Below are 19,040 nucleotides of genomic sequence, written 5' to 3' on the forward strand. Positions count from 1 at the left end.
TCTAAGTCTGAGAAGTAAAAAAAAGCAAAAGTCTCTCTGAAAATTGAAAAGATGACCATCAAAAGTACTGCTCAACTCTTCTTACTGACAATCGACAGCAGACACAATGTCAGTTGAAGACCAGACAAGTTATTTTGTTGGTCAAGAAGCAAATAATTTAAGAGAGTTAGAATGAGAGAAAGTTTAGGACCAAGGAAGTAAATGAGACAGTTAAGGGCTGAATAAGCAGAGGGACAAATTAGGACTAATTATGAAAGAGGGACCAATTGGGTTGGATAAGAAAAGGTCAACAATTTGAGGTTGAATAAGAAAAAACACCACTTGAGACTCTGCAAAATGGGTAAATGTTCAGTAACTGCAAAAATCTAATCTAATTACTTGGAACACAATAAAGTAAATTACCATAAACAACATTACCATTTCGATGCAGTTGATCAAGTGCATAAAGGCATACACCTTTAATGTTAATCAATTTGACAGAACTAATGTTCCCATCCTGACAGGTTTTCAAAGTACACAAAGCATAAATGGAACAAATGATACTCTTCTCAGAGTTTAACAAAAAAAAAAAAAAAAAAAAAAAACAGTATGGATGCGACTGCATGGCAAGATCAATCCAAGACATAAGGGAGAATAGGAAGTGAATGGTTATTAGATAATCTGGTGTGGGTGCAAACACGATGAACTGTGGAAGCAAGGTGTCCAAAAATAAAATGTTTCTGTTTTAGGTAAATATGAAAAACTGGAGGAACTTCTGTACAGGCTACACCAGCATCTGCATCAACATTAGACAGAGTGGACATAATGTCTGTTTATGTCAAGATTATACTGTGTTGGGTTACACCAAACACAGTAGGGAATTATGGGAATAATGCAATTTGAGGAAATTGAAGTACTGGTGTCATGAATGGAAATGGTGATAGCCAAACTGAAATGTCTATCAAGGAAATTTAGCAAAATATAGGTTCTGTCAAGTGATACACCTTTTCTATAGAAGAGTTATGCAAGCATGAAATAATCCTTAGGATATCTATGGATTACAACTTTATGGTCCACGATCATAGTGGTGGGGCAGCACAATCTTTCCTCATTTGCTCTTATCAACACACACATGGTATCAACACCTCAGTCATAGTCCTGCCTTCAATCAACAAGACTGCCATTGTGAAAATGTTACTAACCAACACACTCCCACAGCCAAACTCATCTAGCTGCTCAGAATTTGCAGACTGCAGGTGTGAACCTAAAGTGATGACCATTAAAGAAAAAGATCTTTTGAAATGAGGCAAGGGAAGGCAGGGCAAGGTAAGAAGCCTTGAAATATACTCCTGAGACACTACGGCAGAATTTTTTTTTCTTTCTTCAAAACCTACATTTTTCTCCAGTCAATATGTTCCCTGAGCATTAGAGTATACCTATATGAAGGAGTACCTATCTATGAGAATCCAAGACACAATGCTGCCACACTGGCAGAGCTAACATGTAGAACTTAATGCACATCTTGCTTGTTGGATACCATTTCTCTCAATGGGCACCCCTTTCATGCAATTATCTATTCCTATACATGTAGAACTTAATGCACATCTTGCTTGTTGGATACCATTTCTCTCAATGGGCACCCCTTTCATGCAATTATCTATTCCAGGTTCATCTGTGACTGACTTCAGCCATGAGTCTTAACTTTTTATCATGTTTCTAAATTCTTTTGGTTTTGCACTGAATAGCCTTTCAAATATCATTGCTAGACATATGCACAATTTCATCCAATGTCTTTTTCAGCAACTTTCCAGGAATATTTCCCCATCTGATAGTTCTGCATCTTCCCTGCAGATGCATTTTCAGATTTGAGGCATTTTTTTCATGCCTTCAATCAGCTGCCACGCATATATTATCAGCCTTACGATTCAACCCATGTAAATATTCGATAATATGGGAGTGTAACAACTTAACCATAACGGTGCAAAAAGTCTACCAACTCAGACTGTCTTACTACCTTCTATGGTTCATGAGATCCCTCACCACCTCTTATGACCTAATGGGTTAAGGGAGACCCAATATCTCTCAGGACACAAATACACACTAAATCAATTCTCTAGACACTAAAGTGACTTATTCAAACCTCTACCATGCACTGTCTCTTGAAATCTATGTGAACCATTCATTTCTATGCACCCCAGAATCTGAACCCGGGTCAATTGGGGAGTGTAACCACCATGAAGGTACAATAAGTCTCCCATTCGTCACTGTCTTCTATGTTAATGAGATCTCTTGCCACCTCTTGTGACCTAATGAATTAAGGGAGATCCAACCACTCTCTGTCCATGGAAAAAATAAAATAAATTCCCTGGGCACTATATAGGGTGACATAACTAAACCTCAACCATGCACTGTCACAGGAAATCAATGTAAACCATTTACCTCTAAGCATGCCAGGATATGAACCCAGGTCAAATGCTCAACAATCACAGTTTTCAACCATCAATATCATGAAAAAGTACATGGCAGAGATACAGATATGTCACTACTTTGTCCAAGGGATTGATTTAATGTGTTTCTGCAACCTGAGAGCAGTTTGGTCTTCCTTAACCCATTAGGTCACAAGAAGAGGCAAGGAATCTCATGGACCACAGACGACATTCTGAGATGGGAGACTTTTCATAACATCATGGCCGACTGGTTACATGACCTGACTGTCAAGTATTACATTCATGTTTGAATACTTAGGTACACAGAGTATGAATAGCTTGCATACAATTTCACACGACAGTAAACAGTAGATGTTTATACATCATTATCTACCACTCTTAATCTTTTCAGTCTATACAGTTCAAGTTCTTTCATCCTCTCAAGATGGTTCATGAGCTCCAGTCCATCAATTTTGCTGGCGAGTGTTTCTTTATTCCTTTCAATCTGTTTATTTTACCTGTTTAACTGGTAACCCCAAACCATAAAAATATTCTTCTCTACTTCATATGTATCCATTGAAGAGCTAAGAAAAAATTTCCAGTATGAAGATGATCGAAATGTAAATAAAAATACATTCAAAACATGATCCAGAAGCACAGAAGAATCTCTATCTTGGATCCTAATGGAGGAATTTTTCCAAAAACAAAACAGGGGAGATCCACACCATGCCTAGACAACAGCACCATCTGATAAAAGTGTCAGAAGAATGCCAGAGATCTGTTGGTTTCCTCGATTGAAAGGTTCTTCACAAAATGGGCTCTAGTGGAAAGGCATAATGTCTGCCACATTTCTTAATCTTGGTAGATATGTTCCTTGCTGAAAGAAACTTCAAGGTTCCTAAGTAAAGGATTAAATGTTACCCTTGATAATCTCTGGCATTCAAAAATTGGGCTTGAAAGGTGCTCTCTTGAAGAAGTCACAAAAGAGTTTATGAAAAAAAAGGGCTAATTGTAAACTTGACAGTTTCATTCTTGGCCAAGAATCTAGGGTTTCATTTTATCTTAACCCATAACTGGACTATTATCAAACATAAGAGGATTTTTGAGTCTGGACACTTCATGTACTCCACTAACTCCTCATACATCTTAAAGCCATAAGAAAAAGTTTTCATGATGAAAGAGGTAGAAACATTAGATGGCAACAGTACACGAGAACATTAGTAGGGAGAATTAAATAGGAACTTTTAAAAACAATGCACTAGAGTTGCCCTCTGCCAGTGGCCTGCTAAGGGTGAGGCACCAAAGGTTAAGAATCAGCACTGGAGTTCACCAGTTACACAGACTCTTTTGTTGTGGCCATTCCCTCGAGGGAGACCCTGGAGGAAATGGGCATCAGAGATATAGATAAAATAAACAGACAGAATTGCTAAACTGCCAGAAAAGCTCTTAGACTGTAATACATCTAAACCTTTCCCAAGTGCTTACTTTTATGCCATGGCAGAGAAATAGGTGTTCTCAAAAATAAAGACTGGAGAAGCTCAGATACTAAAGAGGTCCCTTGTCTATCTACCTATCTCTATCTTTAATGCCCATTCTCTCTGGGAATTCCCTCAAGGGAGTGGTCAAAGCAGAAGAGTTCCAGCTTAACTGTTTCCTTTCATGCCTCCCTTACGAACAACTTTCCACTCATTGTTCTCTTCCTCTCACACCAACCCCTTTAACCGTACTATCTTAAACTTTCTTTGCAAACTCACAGTCTTGCATTCTTTCCACATGCCTAACCCATTTTTTCTTAAAATTTCTTTCCTAAGAAATGAAAGACCATAACAATAAAACAACCAAGAAGGACATGATATAGCTCTTAACTTATCCAAGGATAAAAAAAAAAAAGCTGAGAGTAAATCAAAAAGATACCTTATGAATGTGAAGAGAGGTGGACATCACCACTTATAATTATTCAAAATCTATCTACACTTCTGATGCCTGTTCCTTTTGGGAACTCTCTCAAGGGGGTGGCCATAGTAAAAGTGTCTCCCATAACTGGTGAAGTCCTGTGCCACTTCTTAGCCTTTTGTGCCTCACCCTTAGCGGGCCACTGGTAGATGGCAATTCTAGCATTGTTTTCAGAGGCTCCTACTTAATGTTCCCACTAACTACTATTACCTAATGTGTCTACCTATTCTTCTGGCCTACCACTACTACCAACTGCTCCAAGCTAAATGTTCCTACCTAGTACTTCTACCAAATGCGTCAAAATATACCAGAATGACATTGTATACCATCCAGAGTACCTAAATGTGTTTAAATGAAAATAAGCTGTTAGAACAATGTCTAATACAAAACATGAAAAGAGTTGTGTGGAAAAAATCACGTTATTGCTCTCCCCATATCCATTTCTGAAACACCAATATGGTTTTTTTTTTTTTTTCATACTATTCGCCATTTCCCGCGATAGCGAGGTAGCGTTAAGAACAGAGGACTGGGCCTTTGAGGGAATACCCTCACCTGGCCCCCTTCTCTGTTCCTTCTTTTGGAAAATTAAAATAAAAAAATTGATACAAAAACAAACTGAAAAAAGTCTTGGCTACAAAAAAAAAATCATATAGGAATTATAAAATAACCAAGAAGGAAGTAACATTCCTTAAGTTACCCAGGGAGAAATAAAAGACTTGTGGTGAAAGAGAAAGGCAAGAAATTCATCTTACTGCTCACTCCAACCACAAGTCTTTAATTTCCCCCTGGATAAATTGAAGACTGTCTCATATTTCTTGGTTGTTTTATTAGTCTCATATGATTATTCTAATATGACTGAACCAGGGTATGTGAAGCATCTGGGGTAAACCATGGAAAGTTTTGTGGGGCCTGAATGTGGAAAGGGAGCTGTGCTTTTGGTGCATTACACATGACAGCTAGAGACTGAGTGTGAAAAAATATGGCCTTTGTTATCTTTTCCTAGTGCTACCTCGTGCGCATGTGGGGGGAGGGGGTTGTTGTTTCATGTGTGGCAGGGTGGTGACAGGAATGAATAAAGGCAGCAAGTATGAATTATGTACATGTGTATGTATGTATATGTTTGTGTATGTTTATATATGTATACATTGAAATGTATAGGTATGTATATGTGCGTGTGTGGACATGTATGTATTATACATGTGTATATGGGTGGGTTGGGCCATTCTTTTGTCTATTTCCTTGCACTACCTCGCTAATGTGGGAGACAGCGGCAAAGTATAATAATAAAAAAAAAAAATGATGGTTTTCCATTTCATGAGAAATTTTTTCCTTATTTTACTATTATGGTATTTAAGACACAGGAAGAACTAGGATAACCTAGTTTTTTCTTTAACAGGCTACGAATATCTTGTTTTATTCTATTTTTTTATTTATTTTGCTATGTCGCTGTCTCCCACGTTAGCGAGGTAGTGCAAGGAAACAGACGAAAGAATGGCCCATCCCCACCCACATACACATGTACAAACATACACGTCCACACACGCAAATATACATAGCTGTACATCTCAACGTATACATATATATACACACACAGACATATACATATATACACATGTACATAATTCATACTGTCGGCCTTTAGTCATTCCCATCGCCATCCCGCTACACATGAAATAACAACCCCCTCCCCCTTCATGTGTGCGAGGTATACCCCAGACGCTTCACATGCCCTGGTTCAATCCATTGACAGCACATCGACCCCGGTATACCACATTGTTCCAATTCACTCTATTTCTTGCACGCCTTTCACCCTCCTGTATATTCAGGCCCCGATCACTCAAAATCTTTTTCACTCCATCTTTCCACCTCCAGTTTGGTCTCCCACTTCTTGTTCCCTCCACCTCTGACACATATATCCTCTTGGTCAATCTTTCCTCACTCATTCTCTCCATGTGACCAAACCATTTCAAAACACTCTCTTCTGCTCTCTCAACCACACTCTTTTTATCACCTCACATCTCTCTTACCCTATTATTACTTACTTGATCAAAGCACTTCACACCACATATTGTCCTCAAACATCTCATTTCCAGCACATCCACCCTCCTCCGCACAACTCTATCCATAGCCCACGCCTCACAACCATACAACATTGTTGGAACCACTATTCCCTCGAACATACCCATTTTTGCTTTCCAAGATAATGTTCTCGACTTCTACACATTCTTCAACACTCACAAAATTTTTGCCCCCTCCCCCACCCTATGATTTGCTTCCGCTTCCATGGTTCCATCCGCTGCCAAATCCACTCCCAGATATCTAAAACACTTCACTTCCTCCAGTTTTTCCCCATTCAAACTTACCTCCCAATTGACTTGACCCTCAACCCTACTGTACCTAATAACCTTGCTCTTATTCACATTTACTCTCAACTTTCTTCTTTCACACACTTTATCAAACTCAGTCACCAGCTTCTGCAGTTTCTCACGTGAATCAGCCACCAGTGCTGTGTCATCAGCGAACAACAACTGACTCACTTCCCAAGCTCTCTCATCCACAACAGACTGCATACTTGCCCCTCTTTCCAAAACTCTTGCATTCACCTCCTTAACAACCCCATCCATAAACAAATTAAACAACCATGGAGACATCACACACCCCTGCCGCAAACCTACATTCACTGAGAACCAATCACTTTCCTCTCTTCCTACACGTACACACGCCTTACATCCTCGATAAAAACTTTTCACTGCTTCTAACAACTTTCCTCCCACACCATATATTCTTAATACCTTCCACAGAGCATCTCTATCGACTCTATCATATGCCTTCTCCAGATCCATATATGCTACATGCAAATCCATTTGCTTTTTTAAGTCTTTCTCACATACATTCTTCAAAGTAAACACCTGATCTACACATCCTCTACCACTTCTGAAACCACACTGCTCTTCCCCAATCTGATGCTCAGTTCATGTATGCCTTCACCCTCTCAATCAATACCCTCCCATATAATTTACCAGGAATACTCAACAAACTCATACTTCTGTAATTTGAGCACTCACTTTTATCCCCTTTGCCTTTGTACAATGGCACTATGCAAGCATTCCGCCAATCCTCAGGCACCTCACCATGAGTCATACAGACATTAAATAACCTTACCAACCACTCAACAATACAGTCACCCCCTTTTTTAATAAATTTCACTGCAATACCATCCAAACCCACATGCCTTGCCGGCTTTCATCTTCCGCAAAGCTTTTACTACCTCTTCTCTGTTTACCAAATCATTTTCCCTAACCCTCTCACTTTGCACACCACCTCGACGAAAACACCCTACATCTGCCACTCTATCATCAAACACATTCAACAAACCATCAAAATACTCCCTCCATCTCCTTCTCACATCACCACTACTTGTTATCACCTCTCCATTAGCCCCCTTCACTAAAGTTACTAATTTGTTCCCTCGTCTTACGCACTTTATTTACCTCCTTCCAAAACATCTTGTTTTATTTTTATTTTTTTTTTTTTTTTATACTTTGTCGCTGTCTCCCGCGTTTGCGAGGTAGCGCAAGGAAACAGACGAAAGAAATGGCCCAACCCCCCCCCATACACATGTATATACATACGTCCACACACGCAAATATACATACCTACACAGCTTTCCATGGTTTACCCCAGACGCTTTACATGCCTTGATTCAATCCACTGACAGCACGTCAGCCCCGGTATACCACATCGCTCCAATTCACTCTATTCCTTGCCCTCCTTTCACCCTCCTGCATGTTCAGGCCCCGATCACACAAAATCTTTTTCACTCCATCTTTCCACCTCCAATTTGGTCTCCCTCTTCTCCTTGTTCCCTCCACCTCCGACACATATATCCTCTTGGTCAATCTTTCCTCACTCATCCTCTCCATGTGCCCAAACCACTTCAAAACACCCTCTTCTGCTCTCTCAACCACGCTCTTTTTATTTCCACACATCTCTCTTACCCTTACGTTACTCACTCGATCAAACCACCTCACACCACACACTGTCCTCAAACATCTCATTTCCAGCACATCCATCCTCCTGCGCACAACTCTATCCATAGCCCACGCCTCGCAACCATACAACATTGTTGGAACCACTATTCCTTCAAACATACCCATTTTTGCTTTCCGAGATAATGTTCTCGACTTCCACACATTCTTCAAGGCCCCCAGAATTTTCGCCCCCTCCCCCACCCTATGATCCACTTCCGCTTCCATGGTTCCATCCGCTGCCAGATCCACTCCCAGATATCTAAAACACTTAACTTCCTCCAGTTTTTCTCCATTCAAACTCACCTCCCAATTGACTTGACCCTCAACCCTACTGTACCTAATAACCTTGCTCTTATTCACATTTACTCTTAACTTTCTTCTTCCACACACTTTACCAAACTCAGTCCCCAGCTTCTGCAGTTTCACACATGAATCAGCCACCAGCGCTGTATCATCAGCGAACAACAACTGACTCACTTCCCAAGCTCTCTCATCCCAAACAGACTTCATACTTGCCCCTCTTTCCAAAACTCTTGCATTTACCTCCCTAACAACCCCATCCATAAACAAATTAAACAACCATGGAGACATCACACACCCCTGCCGCAAACCTACATTCACTGAGAACCAATCACTTTCCTCTCTTCCTACACGTACACATGCCTTACATCCTGAGTATTTCGAGTGAGTGAGTATTTCGAAGGTTTGTTGAATGTGTTTGATGATAGAGTGGCAGATATAGGGTGTTTTGGTCGAGGTGGTGTGCAAAGTGAGAGGGTTAGGGAAAATGATTTGGTAAACAGAGAAGAGGTAGTGAAAGCTTTGCGGAAGATGAAAGCCAGCAAGGCAGCAGGTTTGGATGGTATTGCAGTGGAATTTATTAAAAAAGGGGGTGACTGTATTGTTGACTGGTTGGTAAGGTTATTTAATGTATGTATGACTTATGGTGAGGTGCCTGAGGATTGGCGGAATGCGTGCATAGTGCCATTGTACGAAGGCAAAGGGGATAAGAGTGAGTGCTCAAATTACAGAGGTATAAGTTTGTTGAGTATTCCTGGTAAATTATATGGGAGGGTATTAATTGAGAGGGTGAAGGCATGTACAGAGCATCAGATTGGGGAAGAGCAGTGTGGTTTCAGAAGTGGTAGAGGATGTGTGGATCAGGTGTTTGCTTTGAAGAATGTATGTGAGAAATACTTAGAAAAGCAAATGGATTTGTATGTAGCATTTATGGATCTGGAGAAGGCATATGATAGAGTTGATAGAGATGCTCTGTGGAAGGTATTAAGAATATATGGTGTGGGAGGAAAGTTGTTAGAAGCAGTGAAAAGTTTTTATCTTGTTTTATATCCAACATTATTTTACCAGCTCACACAAACACAAATTTGAGGGTCTAGATGTTATACACTGTATTATTTTAGTATATTCTAGCAAATTTTACGTGCTAATGGATACCCTTCTTTCACTAAATTCAGTCATACCTAACACTTAAGTATATAGGTTTTCTCTGCTTTTAATCCACATGCATTACTTATTACTAAATTTCTGCTTTATTCTTGTGTTCATAAAATTATGGGGCTAAATGAGTGAGTGAAAAAGAGAGACGATCACGAGAATGTTGCTGACTGAACTAAACAGAAATCTGCAGAACACCTTCTAGGCAAAAATGAAGCAGCTTTAAGCTAGATTTAAGGGATAAGGCATATGTTCCTAAATCACTTATCAATCTTTGGATCATGTGTACCATGATTTCATGGATCCAGACTCTTAGCACTGAAAGTTGACCAAAATGATGTAGGAGATGGTGATTTTAACAAAAGTGGAGGCAGTATTGTCAGTGTCTGTGTGAGCTTGACAGCACTATGTTTGAGTGCTGCATCTGGTAATTCTAAACTTTACAGTTTGGCTGTTGTGAAAAAATTATCAATGAACAATATCTATAATAATAAGATTTAACTTTCATAACAAATCAATCACAAATAAATTTTTCAGTGTAGGAAAAACAAATGATAAAACACCTGTAGTGGCAGCTCACTTGACAATTAGGCTTTACACTACACTCTTTAGAGCATTGTCGTGAATCTATCTACCTATGTCTCTGATGCCTGTTCCATTCTTGAACTCCCTCAAGGGGGTTACCACAGCAACAGAGTCTTCATAACTAGTGAGCTCCAGTGCTGCTTCTTAGCCTTTCGAGCCTCACTCTTAACAGGCAACTGGCAGAGGGCAAGCCTGGTGCATTGCCTCCTTGTTGAAGTAAAAGGTTTACAATTATAGTGTCTCTCTTTCAGTTATGTTTGTTTTTCTACTCTTGCCATGCTAACCTGTATGTTTCTGATCTCTTCCACTATGACAAACAGCATAAAAAGGAAATGCCTAAATAACTTCTACACATTAAGAGAATGAATGCTTTTGAGAGATTACTTTTCATTGCTATATGACTGAAATTGTAGTGTCAAATAGATTTTTTAAACATTGTGAAAAGTAAGATTCCTGGATTGGAGAGGGAACCTTATTGAGAAGTTGTGGGGTTACCGGTCTACTGAACAGGAGTATTCAAAGGTTTGCATTCTAATAAAAATTCATATGGGAATTTTACATGGCATATGACGCCCATTACCTACCCACTACTTCTACCTAAAACTCCTGTCTTATGTTCCTACCTACTACTTCTATCTATGGCTTTGATCATTTTGCCAAAAGGCAGGTCTGGTATATAACGTTCATCAAAAGAAAATCTAGTTACGAAAAATGAACTGTGTGAGCCAAGTGTTGTCAAATGCTATGTGTGACAAGGAAAGATCATATGTTTGGACAGAATGCCAGCAGTCCACATGTTGGTGAGGCAGAAAAGACAGCTACCTGGGTCAGAGGAGTGCAACTTGACAACCACTGAAGAGCTGGCTCACTATGCAGCCTTCACTAACCCTCCTCATACCCAGGTGGAAAGTGCTTACCAATACCTATATTTTTGTTGTTTCTGTAATGATTCAAGTTTCTTTGGAATCTAAAGCAAGAAGTGTTCACTGGAGGCTGTTTGCTGGTTTTGTAAAGACACTGTCACAGCATATGATGGGAAAAAACAACTCATTTGCATAAGTATGTGCACTATGCCAGTATAAAGAAGTGAAGAGGTCAAGACACTAACATGATGTGTTCTTAGTTTCTTCGTAACTGTTCCTGTATTATTTGCTAATAAATTTCATCACTCAAAATAAGTGGTGGGAAAGAGCAAATAAGTATAATAAAATGAATATAATAATACTATCACAATCAATAATGGCAAATTCTAAATGGTATGCAAACTGCAAAAGCTTTGAAAATAATGTAGGGTATATGTATAAGCTAACAGACTGGATAAAATTTGCACTAAGTGATGGATTCTACTCTCTTGTATGTTGAAACATACTTAAAACACCATAATGTTAAAGAAGACTGATGTGGGAAAAAAAATTTCAGAAAAATTATACAAATGAACATATAGGTAGACAGATGATTATAAACATTAAAAAGAGTCTAGGAGTTGTAAAGAAAACTTAGATTGGATACACTTGCTCTGTCTTATCATTAAAAAGAGTTACATCACAATAATATGAGGAGAAATTTCATGCAACTACTCAACTTCAAAATACACTGACTACTCAAATACATGGAAAAAAATCAACCACCTCAATATTTTATGCTTCCTGAAAACAAATTTTCCTTAAAATGCTTTAAGTGCTAAATCATATTCTGCTTAATTTTCAAATGGGTGTCTGAATGTCTTTCCAAGACTGGTACCTACAAAATCAAAAAATTATCCCTTCCAGATTCTTCATTAGTAAATAAATCATGATATATTTAAAGTAAGTTTAGGGTGCAATATCCATATTGTGCTGTACATGCAGGATAGGCCAATAGAAATGTCAAGCCAATTGATCTATTTACAAAAAAAATGCAAATTTTAGGTAAAGTCATTCCTAACTTACATAAAACAGAAGTGTAGATATACGATTACCCCATGGGCCCAGGCCAACTTCAGGGTTAATTTCACTTCTCTGTAACATGTCATGTCAAAGTCCTGTGTCAATTCCCTAAAGACTATATTCATATTATGTCTAAGCCAAGTCACATGTCAAAATTATGGGAACAGTGTCCTTACTATAAACATCCTGAGTAGTTCACTTGTTTTGCAAGCAACTTCTTATGATCCTACACCATGGAAAACATGCAAGAGCATAATTCATCGATGACTTACATAAAACTCTACATTATATTTACTTCTTGTTCTGTGGGTTACAACATGAAGAACTAGTTCACTGAAATAAAAATAAAAGTAGCTGGAGGTATGCACACAAAAATCTTACCCTTTAGATGCCATTCTCATATAAAAAAAAATGGCTAATCAAATGACATAAATCTGAGGATAAAAATCATGTAGAAGAGATATTAATACCATGATGTGTTTTGTCTATCTTTGTTGAATTGGTTCACCTAGCCATAAAGCAAATTCTTTTTGAAGAAGGGACATACTTTGGCAGCAAATGAACTTTAGATAATCTTTTTCATACTTGCTCACATTAGAGGTAGAACCAGGATCAGAAAAGAAAAGCTGCATTCACTCACATCCCTTCTCTAGGTGCAATGTGCAATGCAATGAAACCACAGCCACCTATCCACAACCACGCACCATTTACCTTTTTCTGGTTTTCCCTAGTTGCTTCACATGCACTGGTTCAGTCCAATGAGAAGTAGACCTCAGCATACCATATAATTTCAATTCAATATAGCTTATGCATGCCTTGGAAGTAATTCAGTTGTTGAGAGAGAGAGAGAGAGTTTGGTGAAAGCCTCACGTAAGAGGAAACGTGGCAAGGCAGATGCGAGTGGGTTGTGCAACACTTGAACTTATTAAGAAAGGGGAGTGACTTGTGTTGTTGATTGGTTGGTAAGGATTTTCAATGTCGGTTTGGATCATGGTGAGGTGCCTAAAGACTGGCAGAATGCACTTATACTGCCATTGTTAAAGGAAAGAGTGAGTATTCAAACTTCTGAGGTATAAGTTTGCTGAGCATACCCAGTAAGTTGTATGGAAAGGTTTTGATTGACAGTTTGAAGGCTATTAAAAAGCATCAGATTGGGGAGGAGCAATGTGGTTTCAAAAGTGGTTAAGGATATGTGGCTCAGATTGTTTAAAGAATGTGTGAGAAATATGATGGAAAACAGATGGATTTGTATGTGGCATCTCTGGACTTGGAGACAGCATATGATATGGATGATAGAAATGCTTTGCAGGCCTAAAAAATAAATGGTGCGAGAAGGAATGCTGTTTGAAGCATTATCATGGTGAAATTAAGCTGGTGTACAAGTATGATGAGAAGAGATTGAATGGTTCCAAGTCGAAGATGGTCTGCAGCAGGGGTGTTTGATGTCACCATGGTTGTTTAATTTGTTTACGGAATGGAAGGTGAGGGAACTATATGCTAGAGCCTTCATGAAAGGAGTAACTATGCAGTCTGTGGGGGATGAGAGGAGGGCCTGGGAAGTGAGTAGGTTGTTGTTTACTGATGATCAACACTGGCGGCAGATTCATGCGAGAAACTGAAGTTGGTGACTAGGTTTTGAAGAGTACGTGAAAGAAAGGAGCTGCGAGTGAACATGAATAAAGAAAGGTTATTAGGTTTAACAGGGTTGAGGAAGAAGTTAGTTGGGGTATGAGTCTGAATGGAGAATAATTGGAGGAAGTGTTTTAGATACCTTGGAGTGGACATGACAGTGAATGGAACCATGAAGCAGAAGTGCCATGGGGTGAGGGAAGGGGCAAAGGTTCTGGGAACATGAAGAATGAGTGCAAGAGAATGCTATCTAGGAGAGCAAAAATGGGTATGTTTGAAGGATTAGTAGTCCCAACAGTATATGGATGCAAGGCATGGGCTACAGATAAGGCTGTGCAGAGGAGGGTGAATGTGCTGGAAATGAAATTTTTGAGGACAATAGGTGGTGTAAGGTGGTTTGATTGAGTAAGTAATGAGAGGGTAACAGGGAACTGTGGTGATAAAACGGATGTGGTTGTGAAAGCAAAGGAGAGTGTGCTGATATGGTTTGTACTTGAGAAGAAAATGAATGAGGAAAGGTTGGAGGGAACAAGGAGAATGGGGAGACCAAATTGAATGGAAGCATGGAGTGATAAAGATTTTGAGCAACTGAGGCCTGAACATGCATGAGGGTGTAAGGTTTGCATGGGATTAAGTGAATTGAAACAATACGGTATACTGGGGTCGATGTGCTCTCAATGAACTCAACCAAGGCATGCAAAGCATTCAGGCTAAACCAAGGAAAGGCATGTGTGGTTTGGTAGTACAAAAAAAGCAATGGTTTTGGTGCATTATGCATGACAGTTAGGGAATGAATGTGAGAGGATGCAGCCTTTCCTTGTCTGTTCCTCAAACTACCTGGCGAACATAGTAAATGTGTCATAGAAGGTGACTAAAGAGGGTGGGAGCTGAGGGCTGGAAACCCTCCCCTTCTTGTATTTTAATTTCTAAAAGAGGAAACAAAAGAAGGAGCTAGGTGGGGAGTGCTCATTCTCCTCCAAGGTTCAGACAGGTTTCTGAATGTGTGTGGAAATAACCAAGACGAGAAGAGAGGAAAAAAAGGTAGCATGTTTGAGGAGAGAAACCTGGATGTTCTGGCTCAGAGTGGAACACAGCTTGAGGGTAAAGATGAAGAATGGTTTGAAAATGTGTGGAAGAAAAGAACGTTATCTCGGAGAGCAAAAATGGATATGTTTAAAAGAGTAGTAGTTCCAACAATGTCATATGGTTGTGAGGCATGGGCGATAGATAGGGTTGTGCAGAGGAGGGTGGATGTGTTGGAAATGAGATGTTTGAAGACAATATGTGGTGTGAGGTGGTTTGATCAAGTAAGTAATGAAAGGGTAAGAGAGACATGTGGAAATAAAAAGTGTGGTTGAGAGAACAGAAGAGGGTGTATTGAAATGATTTGGTCACATGGAGAGAATGAGTGAGGAAAGATTGACCAAGAGGATACATGTGTCAGAGGTGGAGGGAACAAGAAGTGGGGGACCAAATTGGAGGTGGAAGGATGGAGTGAAAAAGATTTTGAGCAATCGGGGTCTGAATATACAGGAGGGTGAAAGGCGTGCAAGGAATAGAGTAAATTATAATGATGTGGTATACCGGGGTCGACGTGCTGTCAATGGATTGAACCAGGGCATGTGAAGCATCTGGGGTAAACCATGGAAAGTTTTATGGGGCCTGGATGTGGAAAGGGAGCTGTGGTTTCGGTGCATTACACATGACAGCTAGAGACTGAGTGTGAACGAATGCAGCCTTTGTTATTTTTTCCTAGTGCTACCTTGCGCAAACACAGGGGTAGTGGGGTGTCATTTCATGTGTGGTGGTGTGGTGGTGGGAATGGATGAAGGCAGCATGTATGAACAGGTACATGTGTACATATGTATGTCTGTGTATGTATATGTATGTATACATTGAAATGTATAGGTATGGATATGTGCATGTATAGGGCGTTTATGTATATACATGTGTATGTGGGTGGGTTGGGCCATTCTTTCGTCTGTTTCCTTGCGCTACCTCGCTAACATGGGAGACAGTGTCAAAGTATAATAAAAAAAGTAAGCATATATGTATATGTAATTATTCTCCCCTATCCCTGGGAATAGGGGAGAAAGAATACTTCCCACGCATTCCTCATGTGTCGTAGAAGGCGACTAAAGGGGACGGGAGCGGGGGGCTAGAAACCCTCCCCTCCTTGTATTTTAACTTTCTGAAAGGGGAAACAGAAGAAGGAGTCACGCGGGGAGTGCTCATCCTCCTCGAAGGCTCAGATTGGGGTGTCTAAATGTGTGTGGATGTAACCAAGATGAGAAAAAAGGAGAGATAGGTAGTATGTTTGAGGAAAGGAACCTGGAGGTTTTGGCTCTGAGTGAAACGAAGCTCAAGGGTAACGGGGAAGAGTGGTTTGGGAATGTCTTGGAAGTAAAGTCAGGGGTTAGTGAGAGGACAAGAGCAAGGGAAGGAGTAGCACTACTCCCAAAACAGGAGTTGTGGGAGTATGTGATAGAGTGTAAGAAAGTAAATTCTAGATTGATATGGGTAAAACTGAAAGTTGATGGAGAGAGATGGGTGATCATTGGTGCATAAGCACCTGGGCATGAGAAGAAAGATCATGAGAGGCAAGTGTTTTGGGAGCAGATGAATGAGTGTGTTAGTGGTTTTGATGCACAAGACCGGGTTATAGTGATGGGCGATTTGAATGCAAAGGTGAGTAATGTGGCAGTTGAGGGAATAATTGGTATACATGGGGTGTTCAGTTTTGTAAATGGAAATGGTGAAGAGTTTGTAGATTTCTGTGCTGAAAAAGGACTGGTGATTGGGAATACCTGGTTTAAAAAGAGAGATATACATAAGTATATGTATGTAAGTAGGAGAGATGGCCAGAGAGCGTTATTGGATTATGTGTTAATTGATAGGTGCACGAAAGAGAGACTTTTCGATGTTAATGTGCTGAGAGGTGCAACTGGAGGGATGTCTGATCATTATCTTGTGGAGGCGAAGGTGAAGATTTGTAGGGGTTTTCAGAAAAGAAGAGAGAATGTAGGGGTGAAGAGAGTGGTGAGAGTAAGTGAGCTTGGGAAGGAGACTTGTGTGAGGAAGTACCAGGAGAGACTGAGTACAGAATGGAAAAAGGTGAGAACAAAGGAGGTAAGGGGAGTGGGGGAGGAATGGGATGTATTTAGGGAAGCAGTGATGGCTTGCGCAAATGATGCTTGTGGCATGAGAAGCGTGGGAGGTGGGCATATTAGAAAGGGTAGTGAGTGGTGGGATGAAGAAGTAAGATTATTAGTGAAAGAGAAGAGAGAGGCATTTGGACGATTTTTGCAGGGAAAAAATGCAAATGAGTGGGAGATGTATAAAAGAAAGAGGCAGGAGGTCAAGAGAAAGGTGCAAGAGGTGAAAAAGAGGGCAAATGAGAGTTGGGGTGAGAGAGCATCATTAAATTTTAGGGAGAATAAAAAGATGTTTGGAAGGAGGTAAATAAAGTGCATAAGACAAGATAGCAAATGGGAACTTCAGTGAAGGGGGCTAATGGGGAGGTGATAACAAGTAGTGGTGATGTGAGGAGATGGAGTGAGTATTTTGAAGGTTTGTTGAATGTGTTTGATGATAAAGTGGCAGATATAGGGTGTTTTGGTCGAGGTGGTGTGCAAAGTGAGAGGGTTAGGGAAAATGATTTGGTAAACAGAGAAGAGGTAGTAAAAGCTTTGCGGAAGATGAAAGCCAGTAAGGCAACAGGTTTGGACGGTATAGCAGTGGAATTTATTAAAAAAGGGGGTGACTATTGTTGACTGGTTGGTAAGGTTATTCAATGTATGTATGATTCATGGTGAGGTGCCTGAGGATTAACGGAATGCTTGCATAGGGGCAAAGGGGAGAAGAGCGAGTGCTCAAATTACAGAGTATTCCTGGTAAATTATATGGGAGGGTATTGATTGAGAGGGTGAAGGCCTGTACAGAGCATCAGATTGGGGAAGAGCAGTGTGGTTTCAGTAGTGGTAGAGGATGTGTGGATCAGGTGTTTGCTTTGAAGAATGTATGTGAGAAATACTTAGAAAAGCAAATGGATTTGTATGTAGCATTTATGGATCTGGAGAAGGCATATGATAGAGTTGATAGAGATGCTCTGTGGAGGGTACTAAGAATATATGGTGTGGGAGGCAAGTTGTTAGAAGCAGTGAAAAGTTTTTATCGAGGATGTAAGGCATGTGTACATGTACGAAGAGAGGAAAGTGATTGGTTCTCAGTGAATGTAGGTTTGCGGCAGGGGTGTGTGATGTCTCCATGGTTGTTTAATTTGTTTATGGATGGGGTTGTTAGGGAGGTGAATGCAAGAGTTTTGGAAAGAGGGGCAAGTATGAAGTCTGTTGGGGATGAGAGAGCTTGGGAAGTGAGTCAGTTGTTGTTCGCTGATGATACAGCACTGGTGGCTGATTCATGTGAGAAACTGCAGAAACTGGTGACTGAGTTTGGTAAAGTGTGTGAAAGAAGAAAGTTAAGAGTAAATGTGAATAAGAGCAAGGTTATTAGGTACAGTACGGTTGAGGGTCAAGTCAATTGGGAGGTAAGTTTGAATGGAGAAAAACTGGAGGAAGTAAAATGTTTTAGATATCTGGGAGTGGATCTGGCAGCGGATGGAACCATGGAAGTGGAAGTGAATTATAGGGTGGGGGAGGGGGCGAAAATCCTGGGAGCCTTGAAGAATGTGTGGAAGTTGAGAACATTATCTCGGAAAGCAAAAATGGGTATGTTTGATGGAATAGTGGTTCCAACAATGTTGTATGGTTGCGAGGCGTGGGCTATGGATAGAGTTGTGCGCAGGAGGGTGGATGTGCTGGAAATGAGATGTTTGAGGACAATATGTGGTGTGAGGTGGTTTGATCGAGTAAGTAATCTAAGGGTAAGAGAGATGTGTGGAAATAAAAAGAGCGTGGTTGAGAGAGCAGAAGAGGGTGTTTTGAAATGGTTCGGGCACATGGAGAGAATGAGTGAGGGAAAGACTGACCAAGAGGATATATGTGTTAGAGGTGGAGGGAACGAGGAGAAGTGGGAGACCAAATTGGAGGTGGAAAGAT

General features: G+C 40.2%; 1 protein-coding gene across 7 annotated transcripts in view; it reads right to left on the minus strand.

Annotated features, from left to right (window-relative positions):
- PH4alphaEFB (prolyl 4-hydroxylase subunit alpha-1) overlaps positions 1-19,040 on the minus strand; it is a 208,980-nt gene that overhangs the window by 8,728 nt on the left and 181,212 nt on the right. The gene's annotated exons all lie outside the window — the stretch shown is intronic.

The sequence above is a fragment of the Panulirus ornatus genome, chromosome 20 (assembly GCF_036320965.1).
Source record: "Panulirus ornatus isolate Po-2019 chromosome 20, ASM3632096v1, whole genome shotgun sequence".
NCBI classification, from domain to species: Eukaryota; Metazoa; Arthropoda; class Malacostraca; order Decapoda; family Palinuridae; genus Panulirus; species Panulirus ornatus.